The sequence below is a fragment of the Cryptomeria japonica genome, chromosome 10 (genome assembly GCF_030272615.1).
Source record: "Cryptomeria japonica chromosome 10, Sugi_1.0, whole genome shotgun sequence".
NCBI lineage: Eukaryota > Viridiplantae > Streptophyta > Pinopsida > Cupressales > Cupressaceae > Cryptomeria > Cryptomeria japonica.
The window spans coordinates 560,326,155-560,345,841 of record NC_081414.1 but is presented as its reverse complement, the minus strand read 5'-3'; positions in this window follow the sequence as shown (position 1 = coordinate 560,345,841).

Genomic DNA, 19,687 nt, shown 5'->3' with positions numbered 1-19,687 from the left:
TCACACTAACACAGGTATGCTCAAACTTTTAGAACAAGGTAAAGTCTATACTATGTACGTGCAACCACTTAACACACAAGTCAAACATACCTTCTCAATATAAACATCAATAACTAAAGCATCAAATAATTACCCAACAAGGTCTAACATCATATCCACAATATTGCTACATTTAAATGATAAAATCATGATAGCCTTTCATTGTGACGTCAATATCTATAAACATGATCATGAATGGCAACATAATAATAATAATAATAATAATAGTAGTAGTTTGAGCGAGCCCACAACACATACACATATTTCATGAAATGTATCCATAACAAATCACATCTAGCAATAGCATCAAAATACAATAATCTAACATTACAACATACATATAGCATCTCAATCATGCATATAGTACCAACACATCATATAACTTGGGCTAGGGATAGGTAGGCATTACATCCTCCCTCATTAGAAATTTACTTACTTCTAGAAGTCACAAAGATCGAGATGATAACATACCACACATTAAACAACAAAATTCATCTTACAAACACCAAAAAATCATACATCACCAAATGCATAGGTAGTAATACACATAATTTATAAGTAAATAGGATAGAGAAGATGCACCAAACATTAAATTCCCTTAGGAACACCATTATTTTCTATATAAACACACTTTACTTATAAGATTTCAACATTAAACATAATAGCATAATTGGTAATTACTTTCACAAAATACAATAATTTACACTTTTCAAAGCTTGATAAATTATTGTAAACATTTCACTTGCAATTATATCCAAAATAAAACATTCATTTTATTATGCAATACACACAAATTCTAATCATAGGGATTCACTCCATGGGGATGCCACACTAACATTCATAATCTAGAATTAATGCCAAATGCTCATGTTTATTGATGGTGTTGACCTAAACATGTGGTGGGCCCTCTCATACAAGTCAACAATGACCTACATCTTGTTTGTGTAAGTGGTTTAGCCTTCAAGAGATAGTCAACACACTAGGAAGGTAGTGGATTAAATCTACAAAATAGACCACACATACCCCCATCCTCAAAGTTTCTTTGTGCCTTCTTCCTTGTATACACTCAACTAGAGTAAGCTCCATTTACCCCGGTGATGAGTTACATCACAACAAAAGACTGACATTTGAAAACAACAAAGATAAACTAGCTTAGCCATAAAGGAATCGTAAATAAAAAGTATGTATGTTTATATATATAGAAGTATGTATGTGTGGTTCATGGTTGTAGGAGATTGCAGGTACAGTACCGCATAGGTACGAGGTTCATTTCCACCTGGAAACGCAGGTTTGAGTGTTTCTCATTGGCCCTTTGAAATTGGATTAGGTGGTCATAAGACCCTCATTTTACCCTTGTCATGCTCAAGTGAGAGACGTCAGTCGGCCATCAGTTTCCCCTTTGGTTGGGTATGCGGGTCATTTATCTGGTTGGCATCTTGGATTGTGTGCTTTGCGTGTGGTAAAATTGAGTATTTAATCCTTAGTGTTTAATTTTATTTAATCTATGTTTACGCATTGTAATTAAGGGACTAAATTAAATAGGACGCCTTCTTGTGCGATTAATCATTAATTAGAATTGCTCAATTCCTGTTTATTGCAAGTTCGATTAAATGGTTAATTTTAATAATGAATTTATTCAGTTTATGCTTTGTGAAAGGAAAGGTTAAATATATTCGAAATAGAAATATTTACCCTCTTTGGCATTTTGGAAATAGAAAGGTTAATTTCAATTAATTGAGAAATCAAATTTTATTAGAAAGCAAGTTTAGTATATTTGATTTGTTTTTTATTTTTTTTGGCAAGGTGGCAATGCCACTTAATATATTTTATTAATAATATATATTTTTTACAATATATTTAAAAACCAGTTCAAACTGAGCTCCTAGAGAAAAGAACTAGCAAGAAAAACTCAGGTCATTGCTCATCAACATGACTATAGAAGAGAAGTGGTGAACAATCCTCTAGCCAGAGCTAGTTTTAAAATAGAGATCAGCAAAGGAGCATGCAGGCTCATTTACAAATAGGAGCATGCAAGCTCATTTTACAGAATAGGAGCATGCAAGCTTATTTACAAAATAAGGACATGAAAAAAAAAAAACATAGGTTGCCCAGTGAATGAAGAAGAGAGCTCCAAAAAGCAAGAGGACTAAACCAACATCGAAGGATAGATCCATCTTCATGGGATATCTTGAAGGCCCCACAACAAAGAACTCCTGCAACCAAAATTGGCATGCCCTTGCACCAAAAAACACTTGCAACCAATATATGTATATATATTACAGAACGTAGAGAGTTTACAAGAAACACAAGGGTCCAAAACATGACTGACACCAACGACATGAGATCTTCGGTCTACCATTATAGACAAATGTCAAAGGAGAAGAGGTGAATGTGGAAATGCTAGAGAGAAATGAAGCCCAAAATTTTTATGTCGTAAATGAAAAGAAATAGGAGATATATCATTAAAAATTTGACAAACCAAAAGAAGCAGCGTACAGAGATAATCATGAAAACAACGCCACGCCAAACTTTAAATGGCATATGAAGGACGAATTCCCAATGTGAAAGTAAATATCTCTAGATTTCACACCATAAGAGAGTACCAAACACACGAACAACATCAATAACAACCAACTCATCATAAATGAATGCCAAGTGATGATCGAGTAAAGCAAAGTACCTCAAATCAAAACCAAATGGAATTATGAAAAGGAATACTTCACTAAGAGAAGAGAATATCAACTCGTATAAACGAGCAATCATATAATAAGAAAGATTAAATACTCGACTCTCTACAGGCTATACTTAATAGGTTTGGGAAGCTTATCAAATCACACCCCAATCGAGAGGAATCAATAACAGTTTTGCCACAACCCATATTAGTGAGGCAATCATCCAATGCATTACCTTCATGATAAACATGTGAGATGATGAGGTATCAAACATATCAAGAAGAGTCCATATTTGTTCAAGAATATACCGGAAATGCCAATTATCAGCTTTTCTTGCCTTGCAAGCATTAATGACAATAGCCGAATCACCTTCAATATGAAGGTATTTGAAATTCAAATCCTTAGCCATAACAAGACCTTCTAAAAGAGCACAAGCCTCAGCCATATTATTTGTGCTAGAAGAAATCGACATAGCTTTTAATGCTAATAAAGAACCCAAATGATCACGAAAAACTATCCCTATTCCTGAATCACCAGGATTTCCACGGGAGGATCCATCAAAATTCAATTTACAAAAAGGGGCATTAGGAGGATGCCATTTTATGGAATTTTTGTCTATAGGTGTTTTCCGAATCCTTGGAAAGGTGGGTGATACATGAATAATGATACTTTTCCAAGAAGAAATCATAAAATTGTCCTCGGAAGAGAACTCTAAATTCATATTAAAATTTTTTTGAACATGAGCATTAACTTGCTCAATAATACTTCTTTCCAAAATCCCAAGAACAATAGATAAATCCAATGAGTCACATCTAAAAATGCACTTGTTTCTTTCCCACCAAATGGCCCATATGATTGAAGAGGGAATTATAAACCACAAACAAGCAAATAGAGAAGATGAATACAAAACTGGCCAAGACTGAAACATGTCCCATAAAGATAAAGGCAAAGGGAATGAAAGAGATAAATTTTGGAGGACAAAATGCCAACAACTACTTGCAAACTCACAATGAAGAAAAAGATGATTGACATCTTCAAGAGCTTTACCACATAAGACACAAGAAAAGGAGGCTGCAATATTAAATTTGACTAAACGATCACTAGTCAAAATTCTATTTTGCAGCGCGAGCCAGGAAAAAACACCAGCTTTAGGTAATACTGAATTATTCCAATAGAACAAAAAGGCACGATGAGGAACATTTTGATTGGCCATTTATTGAACAACAAAATATCCTTCTTTAGCAGAGTAGTTCCCCGATTTAGAAGGGCACCAAATAAGTTGATCTTTGATGTTAGAAAGGAAAGCCACTCAGTCTTGCAAAATAGATTTAAATTTTGAATTTCCTACAAGGACAATGGAAGAGTAGAGGGATCCTTCCATGAGACCTTGTGAGAAAACAGATCAACACTATCTACATAATCAACCAATCTAACTCCCCATGATTGAGAAAGAACAACTGAAACATAAGCAAGAGAATCATGTTGCGAAAGAGGCGGAAAGCCATTCCAGGAGTCTTTCCAAAAAAGAATATCCTCCCCTAAATGGACCTACCAGGAGAGAAAATTAGAGACCACTTCCCTACATGAGATCATAAAGTTCCAAATAGCAGACCCCTGTGGAGGATTAGAAATTGTGAAGATCCTAGCAGGATTCTAGGAATCCAAATACTTAGCCTGCATAATTTGGCACCACAAAGATTGGGGCTTAGTATACATAGACCAAACTAGTTTGCCCCTAAAAGCCCTATTTCTTTTAGATAAGTCTTGAATCCCAACACCACCAACTTGCTTGGAAAGAGACATCTTGGTCAAAGAAATCAGTGGAATCTTTTTATCTTCTGTCATGTTATTTTTCCAAAGAAAAGATCTAATAATCTTTTCAAATTGGGAGATGACTGATCTGGGAGCTTGAAGAACTGAGATATAGTAATTAGGAATGGCAGATAGGACCATTTTAATGAGAAGTATCCTACCTGAAAGAGACAACCACCTAGCCTTCCAAGCAGAAATACGAGATTTAAGTCTCTCAATAACCGAGTTCCAAAAAGAAGACTTAACAGATCCCATAAAGAAAGGAATCCCCAAATAGGTAGAAGGAAGAGAGTCTGCTGGGAAACCTACGATTTTCACAAGTCTATCAGCCACCAACTAAGGAGTATTAAAAATGAAGATCTTGGATTTATGGGGGCTAATCTATTGGCCAGATCCAACAGTATAAGTATCCAAAATAAATTTAATATGAGTAGCCTCTTGAATAGAAGAAGACCCAAATAAAAGTGTATCATCAACAAAAAGGTTATGAGTGACTGAAATATCAGAATTAGGAATTAACACCCCTTGCCAAAAGCCCAGATCCCTTTGCTTAATAACCAATCGACTAAAAGATTCTGCCATAATGATAAATAAGAAAGGAGATAAAGGATCTCCTTGTCTAACACCCTAGGTTGAAGAAAAGTATCCAGAGGGAGCTCCATTAATGATGATAGAAAATGAAGCAGTAGAAATACAACGATCCATTTACACCAGCTTTTAGAGAAACCAAATTTTCTCAAAACTTTGAGCAAAAAAGCTCAACAAACTTTATCATAAGCCTTCATCATATCAAGTTTGACCACAAAAGTTGGGATATTGGACGAATTTATGGAGTGTAAAGTTTCATGAGAAACAATTGCTCCCTCATGAGTTTCCCGACCCAGAATAAAACCTCCTTGTTGAAGAGAGATGATACAAGGAAGGAGAATTTTAAGTCTTAAATAAATAGCCTTGGTGAAAATTTTGTAAATAGAGTTGCACAAAGAAATGGGTCTAAATTCAGCAAAAGTTTGGGGATTCTTAGATTTTAGGATAAGGGCAATATAAGTGATGTTAAATTTTTTAAGGATATACCCACCCTTCCTAGACTATTCCAAAGACATTAATAAGTCAAAACCAATAAAATCCCAATATTTTTGAAAGAACGAGATAGTAAACCCATCAGAACCCATAACTTTGTTAGGGTCTATGGAAAAAACAACAAAATGAAGCTCATCTAAAGAAAAAGGTCTCATAAGAAATTCATTATCCTCATGAGAAACAAGGGAGGGGATAGAATCTAAAAGCAAATCCACATGATCATCCATACAGGAAGAAGAAAAAGGAGATAACAATTCCTTAAAAAAAGACACCCCCTCCTCTCTAATCTGCTCATCTGAATTAAGGACATAACCAGACTTAGAATCCTTAATACTAAAAATTGTAGAAGCAACTTGTTTAAGCTTGGCTGCAGCTTGAAAGAAGGCAATATTCCTGTCACCTTCTTTATGCCAAACCTCACGAGACTTTTGCTGCCAATAGATTTCAACCCGAGAGCAAAGGATCTCCCAGTAAGCTTGCAATTTCTTTTGAGAATCATTAGTGGAGGAATTAGTGCCATGTCTAATAATATCCTCATTAACAACCTTAAAATCATTGGCAACTGCCTCTTTTTCTTGAAAAATATTCTTAAAGACCAATTTATTCCAAGCCATAATTTGAGATTTCACAAATTTCAGTTTGGAATAAAATTGAAACATCTTAGTATGTTTGCAAAACAGAGCACTTATCCACCATTGCTTTAATAAAGAAAGAAAATGAGGATGAGTGAACCACATTTTCTCAAACTTAAAAGAAGGTCTAATAGAGGAAACATGATCCAATTTAACAAAATTGAGCAAAATTGGGAAATGGTCAGAATCTGAGGAGGTAAGAATCTCAGAAGAAAAGGAAAAGTTGCTCAAACGTAGGTTTAGGGAAATAAGAAATCTATCAAGGCGAGAGGCAATCTGGCATTTAGATCTCCTATTAGTCCAAGTGAAAGAACCATTAGAAGGGAAAACATTGAATAACACATTGTCTTGTACAAAGGAAGAAAAGTCATCAATAACCTTCCGAGTTGTAGGATTACCCCCTCTTTTTTCATCCAGGGAAAGGAGAGCATTAAAATCACCCCCAAGCACAATAAAAAAATCATCATATCGTAAAAATGATTCAGATAAGGAACCCATAAGTCAGTTTTATCTGAAGGAGAAGTCGAACCATAAATATTAAACAGAACAAAAGAGACTTCAAACCAGTCAACCTTTAACAACAGCCAATGAGAAGCAAAAGATAACATCTCAACTTTGACCGATTTAAGATTCCATAAAGTTATAAGACCACCAGAAGCACCCAAAGAAGGAACATGAACAACTTTCCAAAGGGACCTTTGGAAATTATGTTATCAAAAGAATCTTGAGAAATTTTAGACTCTTGCAATAAGATGATATCCACTTTTGAAGAGTCAAGAAATTTCTTGATCCTTCCCCTTTTGTCAGGGGCATTTAAGCCCCTGACATTCCAAGATAAAATCCTCATTTATCACAAGGAGAGAAACATACCCTCCTTGCTTTGACTTGGGAAGAAAAATTCTCTACAATAATGGATTGAATACTAGCCGCAATCTCCTCCTTGATTTTAGCCAATTTTGGTTTCCGACCCCTCTTCTTAGGAGTTTTAACAATAGGGGGGGAAACAGAAGGAGATTGCTCCAAGGGTAAATTTTGAGAGAAATCAAATCCATACAAATTAGAAACAGTTGAAGAAGGGCTATCAATAAGATCTGCATCCACACCTTCAATTGAATTTGGCTGAGAAGAGGAAACATGACAACCATCATGGACAGGCCCTGAAGAGGCAGATGCAAAAGAAAAAGAAAATTTGGGAAATTCCTTTGCAACAATCTCATCAAATAGATCAGAAGAAACTGAAAATAAAATATCTGAAGCAATAAGATGAATCTTCTCTTTAGAAATGGAAAGAGAAGAAGGAGACCTTGGAATGGGCAAAAAAGAATCACTATCAAAAATCAAACTATGAACAATTTTGGTATCATTCGCCAGACCCACAAAAGAAGAACAAAGAGAAGAATTAACAGAGAAATGATCTGTGCAACCATTAGAAGGTAACAACAATTTTAAAAATGGAACCGAAGGACAAGAAATTTGAAAAAAACTCGTAGAGGAGAACAAAAAAGGTTCAAAATGAAATTCAGAAGACCAACAATCCTTGAATGGACTAGGAAGAAACTGAACCAAGTTTGAAGAAACAGAACAAAACTGACGAATGGCAGACAGAACAAATAAGAACACAGCCAGAGAGCAGAGAAAAGTAAAATCCATCAGAGGCACATCACATACGGTATATCCAGAAAAAGGAATGAGAGATGTAACAAAAAGAGGTAAAGGAGCATAATCCTTAACGTTATGATCCTTCAAAGACTGACGATCCTTACTTTAAAAAAAGGAACATTGGCAAAAATCAAATGAAAAATTTAAACAAACTTGTAAAGGTGCATTAAAATCACCAGAACATTGAGAGGTGAAATGGCCAAGTAACAGAGCACAAGAATGAATAGTGATCGAATCTTGAATTACCACAGGCTGAATCCACGCACCATGTTTGGAGCAAATAGTAATCTCAGAGGGAATGGGTTTAAATAGATTTAATAACAAACAAACCCTAACCGAAAGATGAGGTCATTTGAAAGGAACTAAATCATGCTTAATAAAGATGCCCAATTTGTTTGCCGGGATTTCAACCATATACACATCATGATACTCCAAAGGAAGATGTGGGAAAGTTACCCAGAAGGGCATAAACTGTGGCTTCGCCGATTGAATATTAAAATGAGGAGACCAAGCATAGGTAGAAATTCCTATCCCAAAACAAAACTACCCTGTAAATCTATGCACACAATCCCTATACTTTTCAGAATAAAAAATCACAATGAAATATAGAGAATCTTTATCAAATAGAAATAAATCCTTCATACCATCGTAATTAGACTTTGCCCATGTTAACAATTTACCAAAAGAAACCGGAGAAAGAAGCTTACCAATGAGGGCAGTAGAATGCAATAACTTCACAGAGTCCTGAATCATGTAATCGATGAATATAACCTTATACTACAAAGAAGAATGCGGATTACCCCTTATCAAATCAGAAAATGCAGAGGGAGAGTTATGGGGAAGTGGATTTGGATGGAAGGGAGCTCGTTTAGCAACACAAATGTCATTCAAGGAAGAAAGGAAGTGAGGGTTAGAAACCAAAGTGTTATTTGGCCAAGTGACATAAGATGGGAGGGAAGGATTACAATCCTGGGAGGGAGATCCAGAAGGAGCTAATGGGGAAAAACCATCAAAATGCGGGGAGCCATCTCAAATGTCGAATGGCAGTTGAGGTGAAACAGATCTACGCTTCCTAGGTTTTTTAGAACCAAAAAAGGAATGAAAACGTTAAAAGGAGTCTTTGGGTGATCAATAGGAGGATGACCTAGAATGCCCTGAAATATTAATGCCTCGGGAACAAAATATTTATAATAAGAAAGCGAAGGTTTTGGAAAAAAAATTACCTGTAAATTTGCGAAAATATGATGAAGCCGACAGGAATTTGTCATAAGCCAAGTCACGCCAGCGACCATCCTTGACAACCCATTGAGGAGAATGATTAGAAGTTTGTAACTGAGCCAAATCATGGTTGTCAAACGACACATCTACCCATTGCATATGCCTGTAAGGAAGGACTGGTGTCGTCATTTCCCAAAAATCATCAATCCTAGCGCCATGCACTTGCTGTTCAGAAAAATCATCATATGATTATGCTTTTTCCTTTTTCCGTCTATCACATGATTTTGCTTTTTCTTTTTTTTGTTTATCTCTGCAAGCAACATTCCGAAACCAAAAGAACACATTTTTTCCTTCCACAGGTCCATGGCACTACAACTCTGTAGTAATGTGATTTATTTACTCCATAGATGGATTTCTTGTTCCGCTCGCGAATTTGGAGTTCAATATACTCTTTTGGATTTCAGCTGGTTTCCATCTACTGAAACCACTCCTCATGCTTGCGATGTCTGCCAAAACCACAGTGGTGCCTCTAAATCCTTAACACAATTAATGATTTATGCGCCCAATTCCCATAGATGCCATTAAAATCCACAACTCGTAAGCCTGACAACACCCAACCCCACACACAGCTCGCAAATAGGAAACAAACAGGCCCAAGATCAGACACATGCAAGAGCAACAACCCCCTCATGCAAGTCGCAGCCTGCACAGACCCACGTCCTCCATATCGCCCACCGTCATTTATGGAAAAACTTTAAAATAATTCACATCGAATAGTATATTTGATTTGTTGAAAAGAATGATTTTTGGGTTTTATTTAAAAGAAAATATTTTAAATCAAAAAATGAGATGTAATTGTGTCGCAAAAGATGAGATTAGATTATTGTTTTCGAACAAGTATGAGAAAGACGTTTTATTTTGATAAGTGAATATCATATTTTTAGTTGATTAATGAATAGTTAATTTTATATCATTGTGTATATTGCATACATTACAATTATAATCATGTGATTTTCATTTGGAAACTCACGATGAAGTATTTAAATTATTGTATGATGCAATCAAACTTTAGTGAGTTAGTAAACCATGAACGACATGTACCTAGACAAGGTAGACAAAGTGCAATCAAACTTAGATCCATTAGAAAATTGAATCGATTTTAATGTTTAAACAATATGGAAAAAGGTTTTCCTTTCCGGTTTATGCCTATGCATGTTTAAATTTATGTATTCGCATTTGCTTATGAAATGACAAGTCCTTGATTGTGATTGTTGGTTATTGTCGTATGTTGATTTGGGTACCTGTTTATGTCCTTGATCTTGAGTTTTGACTATTTTCTTGTGATGGTTTTGTATCCGGTCATGTCCTTTATGCAAGTGTTGAATGTTGGTTATGTGGTTGACCATAGCTGGTCAGGTCTCTAGTTAGAGTACCGGCAATCAGTGTACCTCGTATGAAGTCTTGTTTGACCCAGTGGGTATCCCTACCGTATTAAACTTTGTAAGATTATCTTGGTGTATACCTGGGTTTTAGGAGTTCGTTGGTTTATGTTCTAGTGTCATATGGGAAAGCAACTTTCAATTGGGGGCCACACCCAAAGTGGTTGCTGGGTAACCCATCAAAAGTGTGTCTAAATAAGTGACAACCTAATAGCATATTAGAGAGTTCAATTATTGAAAACACTAAGAAGATAATTGTGCCTCACGCATGGGATGGGGGCTAGTACAGACTCGGCATGTAGTGAGAAGGCCTGAAATGGCAAACCAACAACCTTGTCTTCACGAAAGGATGTGTGGGTCCACACGAGGCTTGAATGGGCCGGAGGTTCAGAATAGGTTGCTAGGGTAACCTAGTAGATGGGGCTAGAACCTATGGAGACCTCCCATGGTAGCCATACCAAGTTATGTGATGACACTTGTCCCTTCTATTCGCTAGTGTGTTGTGTGTGTTGTCTTTGATAGGAGCTTTATTGTGGAGTCGTCTTGTTGTTTATGCCCTTGTGAGAACCTAATTTTTATGTTAGACCATGGGTTGCTTATGATGGGTTGTGAACACTTAGTTTCGCGGATGCTTCAATTGATATTTGTATTTGCTTCTTATCATGTTGAGTTGGATCCTTTCCTATTCAGGGATCATTCTTGTCTTTATTTGACCGATGTGGTTGTATGCATTATTGGTTATGTACAACTTGATGGCAGGATGTAAATGATGTGAACCTTATGTATTCTTCACCCTATTATTTTATCAGAGGGATCTTACAGTTGAGCAGACCCGGAGATGTAGCCCACTAGGGGTGAACTCCGATATCATTGCGGTGTTATGTGGTGTTTATGTTCTTATGTTTTCTTTTTAATTTAGCATGTATGGATGACATTATGTTAGAATGTATAACGTGGATTAGATAAAGTTAATCGTAAATGCATGTATGTAGTCATCTTACTAAATGCAGTAATTTGGATCATGAAAGACTGTGGATTTGAATAATGGAATGTATTGAGTTGTTGATAATGTTGGTATTTTGGGTATGTTGATATGGTTTTGTCATTGATGTCAACGTCTCTCATTACTTGTCAACACTTATCAACACTTGGAGATTTTGGCTATGTTCACCAGCAAGTCAGAGACTTATGCAAAACACTGGTATTTGGTTCACCGACACTTGGAACGACTTGGAGACTACTTGGTTATGTCGAAGACATTATTATATCTTTGTTTTGGCGATTTGGTTAACTATTTATTCGGGTTTGCATATTTGTTGTTACCGACAAATAGGTCCTTGATAAGCACCAACAGACTTATCTACTCCAAATCAACACGACATGTTATGGAGATGATTTATTATTATTGTAAATGCATTGATCCGACACTATGCATCGGATATTGATTTGTTTGTAATTGATTTTATTGTAATATCTTTTAGTGAGCTGACCTATTCAATTGGTCTTAGGTTATGGTATATATGTAAGATCTTATTTGTAAGATCGATATGCGATTGGGAAGAAGAATTGTAATAGAGTATATGCGAAAATAAGCAGAGCTATACACGCAGACATCATTTGAAGGTTGAAGGAGGGTTTTGTGAAGGCAATCAGAACTACACCGGTACTGAATCCATTATATGAAGATGCTATTTTGTGAAGTACATTATCATTGGATTTAACCATACAATTGTAGTCAATGTGACTCTCATTTTGTGATTAAGCAGTGAGCTCTAGGCAGCTGGCCTTTCTGCATGTGCAGAATCCATATTGTAAACACATACTATTTGTAGTAGTATCATTTGATTGTGGGTAAGGCTTCCCACCGTGTTTTTTCCCCTTACAGGGTTTCCACATACAAACATTGGTGTTATGTGTTGTGGATGTTATTGTCTTTCTATTTCATGCATTATTTTTTAACGGTATTGCAATTAACTATTAAGATTGTCTACCGACATAAAGTTTGGTTTACCGGTATTAAGCATTAAGTTTTGGTTAAGTTAATTTTGATTGAATTTATTAGACAATTGACTCACACCCCCCGCCCCCCTCTTAGTTGTCTTCGTGACCTAACAATTGGTATTAGAGCATAGTCCTCTTTTTGTAGAAGTTTAACAGCTTGAGGAGATCTAATGTCTTCTAACTATTTCAGGAAGGACAGTCTGAAACTTGATGGAACTAACTATGGCATATGGAAGATCAGGATGGAGACACACTTGAATTGCATTGGAAAGGATATATGGGAGGTTACAAAGAATGGCTATACTGCTCCTACTCCCGGTCAGCCTAATCCACCAACCTTGGGAAAAAATGAGGAAAATGATTGCAAAGCAAGAGAAGCACTTTTGAGCGCATTGTCATATCAGCAAGTCATGGGATTGTCAGATAGATCTACTACTAAAGCTATTTGGGACAAACTGGAAACATTGAATGAAGGAGATTCCACAGTCAAAATTGCAAAACTTGAATGCTTCCGAGTCAGGTATGAAAGTCTGAAAATAGAAGAAGAAGAAAGAATTTATGCTTTTATGGAAAGAGTAAATGAAATTGTTTTGGGTATACAATGTTGTGGAGGAACCTTAAGTGAAGATGAGATTGTTTCTAAAGTTTTAAGAGCTTTGCCACTGGCATATAAAATAAAAGTTACTACTATAAATGTGATAGTTCTGATACTTAATGTAAAGTACAGATGCCAATAGCTAACAAGATGAGAGGGGGGGTGAATCATACAAACTTAAACTTCCATAAAATCAATAGAATCAACCTTGGTAACTTATACTTCAGCAACATAACCAAAAACTGCTAAACATGTAAACTCATAAACACATAATCATTATAACACTCATAACACCAGATTTAATGTGGAAACCCAAATAGGGAAAAACCACTGTGGGATTTCAGACCCACTAAGAAATATACTCTTCTAGAGTATGCTCGGTTAAAAGCAAAATCCCATTAAAGATTACAAACACATTGCTAAATGTGACCCAGTTAAGGGATTTCCCTCAGATCTGTTAGGATCTTCACTTTGTTAGAAGTGACCTTGTTAAAGGATTTCAAACACTCAACTAGAATGTTACCTTGCTAGAGGGTTTACAAATAAGACTGTTAAGTCCACTCGGTTAAGAGATTTTTTGTCACTTACAAAATAACAGTAATAAAAATCTATCTGCAACTTCACATCTAAAATGCTAAAGCAGATTCTTATTTGCTCAAAACAATCTAGTCATAGGACTTATCTTGTCCCTCTGCTGGGCTCTCTACTCTGTTATTCAAACAGGTCTTCAAGCTTATGTGCTCGGTAATCACTATGTAGCATCCCTGTGCATACACTTGCCCGCATACATTGTTTATTAACAATTCCTTATTTATAAACAATTGCTAACCGCTAAATCTCCTTGATCACATTTCCCATGATCAATCTTAGCCATTAGATATTCAAACTTGACCAGGTTCAATGTATCCTTCCGATCTGAAAATATTTTACCTTGCCTCGGGACTTGCATTCCCTTCTTGGAACTTGCACAAGGTTATTGCAGTTCAATCTGCACTATAGATCTTCTTGCCGATTTTCCTTTGCCATAGATCCTTAACAAACTTCATGCACGACATACCAATCATTTATACATCTCTAGCTAATCATTGTCCTTCATTAAATAATGCTTGTATTTAGCCAATGCACATTGTCACAACTCGGTAAATACTAAAATTTACTCGATAGACATTCCGCCTTCATTAACCGATATCAATAACCTCAGGGTTTACCGACTAGGTTCTTTACTCGGTGACATAGTATAGTATTAACCTTACAATCAACAACATATGTAGGATATCAAAACAATCTAAACATCATGATCTCATCATTGTCTAACTCGGTAATAGTTTCCCATTGAATAACTTATTCCTCCTCTTATTCATCACATTCTTTCTGTGTCTTTTACCGACATCTTAATTCTCTTCTAATCAATCTTCTCAAGATATGGCAACATCATATTGAATCAGATAATCAATTTCTTGACATCAATGACAAAATAATGTTATAAAGATAGTTATCATCCTTCTTCAGTTATATCAATAATCTTCAACAACCTTCTCAATATCCTTATTGAATATCAACAATCTCCTAATATTGAAATGTCAACAATATTTCTTACTGTAATGCCAACAATCTCCCCCTTTGGCAATGATGGCAAAACCAACAATTAAATGGTAATACCAACAAGATATTCAAATTGATTTGGATTTAGATTATTGTTAGACTTCTCTTGTTATCCTTGATCTGTTGTCTTGCATTTAGTCTTTTCCCTATTTTTCAATCTTCTCCCCTTGTCCTTAATCTTCTGTTATTTCCATCATTCAGGGCTTTACCATTCAGTCAACCATTTAGTCTTCCAACCATTTATAGTCTTCTCCCCCTTTGACAACAATGCCAAAAAGTAAAATAACTAAATCATGATTTCTTCCACTATGAAGTGATTTGCCTTGCTGTGTATCATCTCAGTCTCGGTCAGATCAACTTGTCTCTATTCACTATTTCCTGCACACCTTTAGAAAACCTTCTAAAGTGTGTAAATCAACATCAATCCACACATAATATTTTGTAGATTCATCGAATTTATGCTTTCACCGAACTCGGTCAGTGAGTAGAAGATAGGGGTAGGAACCCTAACTTGATTCTGAGATACTCAAAAGTGTCCCTTGGCAATGGCTTTGTGAAGGTGTCTGCTAATTGCTCCTTTAAACTGATATATTCTAGCACAACTTTTTTCTCTTGAACTTCTTCTTTGAGATAGTGATACTTTATAGATATATGCTTTGTCTTAGAGTGCATTACTGGATTCTTTGAAATGTTAATGGCACTAGTATTATCACAGAATATAGTTACTAGCTCAGTAACTTTCTCATTTATACCTTCCAACAATTGTTTGATCCATGCTATATTGGTACAATTCAATGTTGTAGCAACATATTTAGCTTCTGCTGTAGACTAAGAAATACATCCTTGTTTCTTGCTAAGCCAACTTACTAGTCTTTCTCCCAAAAAGAAAGCTCCACCACTTGTGCTTTTCCTGTCATCTATGTTGCCTACCCAATCAGCATCAGTATAAACTTTTAAATTAAAATTATTCCTCTTTTCATATACTAAGCCATAATCTTCAGTGCCTCTTAGGTATCTAAAAATTCTCTTGATTGCTGTCATATGGGTTTCCTTGGGATCTGCAGAGAATCTTGCTACAATACCTACTGGATGTGCTATATCCGGTCTACTATGCACAACATATTGCAACTTTCCAATCATAGATCGGTAAAGTGTCTCATCAACAGATGCAGATTCATCATTCTTTGATAATTTACAGTTAGTAGTCATAGGAGTACTTATTGGTTTAAAATCCTCCATTCCAAATTTCTTCAAGATTTCCTTTATGTACTTGGATTGAGTAATGAAAATCTCATCTTTCATTTGCAGTATCTGTAAACCTATAAAATACTTTATCTCACCGATTAGTGACATCTCAAATTCTTTGCTCATTTCATTTCCAAAATTCTTGCCTAAGGAGTCATTACCACAAAATATAATGTCATCAACAAATATGGCTGAGATCAGTATTCCATTGTCCTCATCTTTCTTCATGTACATATTGTTGTTTTCACTTGTCCTTATAAAACCAATCTTGATTAAATAAGAGTGCAATCTTTCATACCATGCTCTAGGTGCTTGTTTCAAACCATATAAAGCTTTGTTCAGTTTGCATACCTAATCTTTACTCCTGTCTTCAACAAATCCTTCAGGTTGTTCAATGTAAACTTCTTCTTCTAGTATACCATTCAAGAATGCAGATTTAACATCCATTTGATATACCTTGAAATTTTTGAAAGCAGCATATGTCAACAATGTTCTTACTCCCTCAAGTCTAGCCACAGGTGCAAAAGTCTCACCATAATCTATTCCTTCTTCTTGAGCATAACCTTTGCAAACTAGTCTTGCTTTGTTGCGAATGACCTCACCTTTTTCATTTAGCTTGTTTCTGAAAATCCACTTAGTACCGATTATATTTTTGTCCTTTGGTCTTGGGATTAGTGCCCATGTGTCATTCTTCTTGATTTGATCAATCTCTTCTGTCATAGCATTTACCCAATCTTCACTGTTAAATGCCTCTTTTACTATTCTCGGTTCAAATTCAGATATCAGACATGTGTTCTATCTCAGTTTGTTTCTTGTCATCACTGGATCATCCTTATCTCCTATAATCTGACTTGATGCATGATGTCTTTTGACATATTTGGCTAATATAGGCTCGGTAGGTTCTGTATGATCTTCTTCATCACTCGGTAACTGGACATTATCTTCATTTTCTTCAGTAGCTTTCTCGGTAGGACTTCTCGGTTGAACATAAACAAATTCTTCATAATCTTCTGGTTCTTTGGAATTTCCTTCATCATTTCTTTCTACAAATTCATCAATTTTCACATTTGCACTTTCCACTATTTTGTTAGATGATTTGATCAGACATTTAAATGCTTTACTTCTAGAAGAATAACCAAGAAATGTTCCTTCTTCACTTTTCTGATCAAATTTTCCATTTCTGTCTTCTTTGTGAACATAGTATCTACTTCCAAAGATTTTAAAGTAACTTACATTAGGTTTCTTGTCATACCAGATCTCATATGGTGTCTTCATAGTTCCTTTCTTCAGTTGAACTCGGTTCATGGTGTAAATTGCAGTGCTAATTGCTTCTCTCCAAAACGTTTGAGCTACCCTCTTTTCTATCATCAGGGTTCTTGCACAATCCACAATTGATTTGTTTCTTCTCTTGGCTATCCCATTTTGCTGAGGTGTTCTTGGTGCATATACTTGCCTCTTTATACCATGATCATTGCAGAATAAGTTAAATTCATCAGAAGTGAATTCTCCTCCTTTATCAGATCTAAGACATTTCAGTTGTCTTCCTATTTCATTTTCAACTTTTTCCTTGTACCATTTAAACATTTGAAAAGCTTCTAATTTTTCTTTTAAAAACATGACTGACATCATCCTTGAGTAATCATCCACAAATAATATGAAATATTTATCACCATAATAACTTTGAACTTTCATAGGATCACAAAGATCAGTGTGTACTAGATCTAAAATTCCTTTAGAAGTGTAGGACTTACTTGTAAAGCTTGATCTTGTCATCTTACCCATCTGGCATCCTTGACACATAGCATTCTTAGATTTTTCAAGACTCGGTAGACCTCTTACTTGGTGCTTCTTACTTATTTTGATCAGATTATCAAAATTTACATGACAAAACCTTTTATGCCATAACCAGGTATCATCTATCTTTGCATAAAGACACTTGTTTCGAGTTGAGTCAAGATGAAATGTATTACCTTTTGTTATGTGTCCCTATAGTAGCTAACTTTCCATGCTTGTCATGAACTTTGACAATTCTTTTCTAAAATTCTATTCCGTATCCTGTATTGTTTAGCTGTGCTACACTCAACAAATTGTATTTCAAACCTTCAACCCAGTATACATCATCACATTTAGCATTGTCAAGAAGTGTTATAGATCCTTTACCTTTCACCAGACATGGTGCATCATTACCAAATCTTACATAGCCTCCATCACAGTCTTCTAATTTAACACCTGTCATATGATGTGAGAATCCACTGTCTATGATCCAAGAATCATTATTATTTATGTGAGATATTAGGGCTTTTTTTTCATACCTTTCTTCATCAGATCCATCTTTAATAGCTGATAGTTCTGATACTTAATATAAGTATAGATCCAATAGCCAACAAGATGAGAGGGGGGGGGGTGAATCATACAAACTTAATCATCCATAAAAACATCAGACTCAACCTCAGTAACATATATATCAGTCATATAACCAAAATTGTCAAACATGCAAACTCAAAAGTATATGAACAATATAAACCTCATAACACCAGATTTAACGTGGAAACCCAAATAGGGAAAAACCACTGTGGGATTTCGGATCCTCTAAGAAATATACTCTTCTAGAGTATGCTCGATTAAAAGCAAATCCTGTTAAAGATTACAAACACATTGCTAGATGTGACCCAGTTAAGGGATTTCCCTCAGATCTGTTAGGATCTTCACTTTGTTAGAAGTGACCTTGTTAAAGGATTTCAAACACTCAATAAGAATGTCACCTTGCTAGAAGATTTTACAAATAAGACTATTAAGTCCACTCGGTTAAGAGATTTTCTGCTACTTCTCAAAATAACAGTAATAAAAATATGTCTGCAACTTCACATCTAAAAATGCTAAAGCAGATTCTTATTTGCTCAATACAATCAATTCATAGGACTTATCTTGTCCCTCTGTTGGGCTATATACTTTGTGATGTCATGGAAATGGGGACAAGGCAACAACAAAGTTTAATGTTAATAAGTTAGTTTCAACCATAAAAACAAAACAAAGAACTTAAAACCATTCCAAACATATCAAAAGAGATTTCAAAAAGCATGAAAGAAGTTTAACAAAATAAAAGAAAGGAGAAGAGCCTCCCTAAGATGCTTCCATGATGCCTTTTGATGCTTCTCCCTTGTTTCTCCCCTCTCCAAGTCCCATATGAGTGTAGCTCTCAGCTTTTGGCACTAGCCATGGATGCCATATGGAGATTCAAGATGGTTGAATAAGATAAGCAAATGCTATGCAAGTGTAGATAGTGATGCTATGAAAAAGCTCTATGCTAATACCAGTATAACAACAATACTCTAATGCTTCCCCTTTGCTTGAGGAGAAGGGTTCTATTTATAGAAGAAATGGGGAAATGAAGGGTTAAGATTGAGTAATCTTAACAAGGGTTAGGATTGAAAGATATTCAATCCATGTGAGACTTTCAACCCAATCCCATGTTGACAAGTGTCACCATGAGGAGGCTTGAGAGGATAGATAAGGAACATTAAATGCTTGAGGGGACATGATGGTTACCCTAGTCAAAGAAATAAATGCTTTGAAGAGACACATGAGTTACATGAGGGTTAAGTTAGGGGTCAAAGTCCTTAACCATGGGTGCAAGTGGAATTAACCATTAATGGTCATGTAAGAACCATAAGTGGTTTGAAAGACTTTAGAGGT